Consider the following 1327-nt stretch of genomic DNA (forward strand, 5'->3'; position numbering starts at 1 on the left):
TTATATCTTAAAAAAAATAAAATTAGTATGTCCATATGTTAAGTATTATATCATATCTTGTATCTATGTGAGACTGTGAGTGTCTGTATTTCTTAGTTAGATAATATTCGATTAATATCCAATTTAGATTATAAAAAAATGCTACTTCTAGAGAAGAATGTTCTGTCCACGTTACCATCTATCCAAACACATTAGAATATAGCTTTATATGTCTCTAAGTCAGTCTAACTACCTCTAAATCTTTTTTTTACTTTACTCTATATAGTTCTTCCTTGTTTCTTTGAACATTACTGTTGAGAGAAAAAAAAAATGTTAGAATCTGTGGTGGAGTTCATAACTGAAGCAGCTTCAAGCACTTGTTTCATCTTCTGTTTCTGCAATTTGATCTTCATACTCATTATCCTTGTGGACTTGAAGCCAAGCCTCATAAGTTTTGATCAACAAAAAATTGATCAACTCCATCATCATATTCATCATCACCCCATCAACACAGGTACACAAGGAACAACAACTTCCAAGTTTCTACTCAGCAAAAACAAACCAACTCAACAAGATGAACCTGAAAATGCAGAAGAGAAGAAAACAGAATCTGAAGGTAATAATGATGATGGTTTTGGTAATATGGAAGAGGAAGAAGAGGTTGAAGGGAAGGATGATGAGCTGAGGAGAAAGGTGGAAGAGTTTATAGAGAGAGTTAACAAAGGTTGGAAAGCTGAATATTTTAGCACATAAATAATAATAATAATGTTTATTTGTTGTGGGAAATTTTCATTATTAATTAGGCCTAATTAAGGTTGGAGTATCATGAGAAATCTTATAGTATTACACTATTACTTACTAGTTTGTTCTTTAGTTTTTTTAAACATTTTTAATTAGAATGCTTATGTTATTTTATTTTATTGTATCATTATTAAAGGAAATTAAGATTTTAGAGGAAATTAAGTTGTTTAGGAGTGCCTTGAAGGTTTCTGTTGAACAAAAAATGAAGCCAATCGTGATGAAAATATTATGACTACATTTTATTTATGTGTTTGTTTTTAATGAAGAACTTGACTACTTGTCTACTTCAGATTCAGCACAGAAAAGGTAGCAAAAAAGAAAGGGAAAAAAAAACATATAAATAGCATATATGTTGTGGAGATTCAATTGTTATATATAAGTTTTAGCTTTCTTTTCTGGTTTCTCATAAAGATTGAGTAGTAGTTCCAAGACATTATTTAACTTTTTTCTTCAAACTTTATGAGTAGTCTAGAAAGGTTGTTGCATACTAATTGAAATGGTTAATTAATTTTACTATTTTTTTTTTAAAAAAGTTAAGCATCTTAAA

The 1327-nt window shown here is 29.0% G+C and overlaps 1 long non-coding RNA gene across 1 annotated transcript; it reads left to right on the forward strand.

Moving 5' to 3' along the window:
* Window positions 197–1103, forward strand: LOC107617517. The gene is made up of 2 exons (XR_001614969.2): window positions 197–885; window positions 917–1103. It is a non-coding gene; the product is annotated as an uncharacterized LOC107617517 (long non-coding RNA).

The sequence above is a fragment of the Arachis ipaensis genome, chromosome B09, assembly GCF_000816755.2.
Source record: "Arachis ipaensis cultivar K30076 chromosome B09, Araip1.1, whole genome shotgun sequence".
In the NCBI taxonomy this organism is placed as follows: Eukaryota; Viridiplantae; Streptophyta; class Magnoliopsida; order Fabales; family Fabaceae; genus Arachis; species Arachis ipaensis.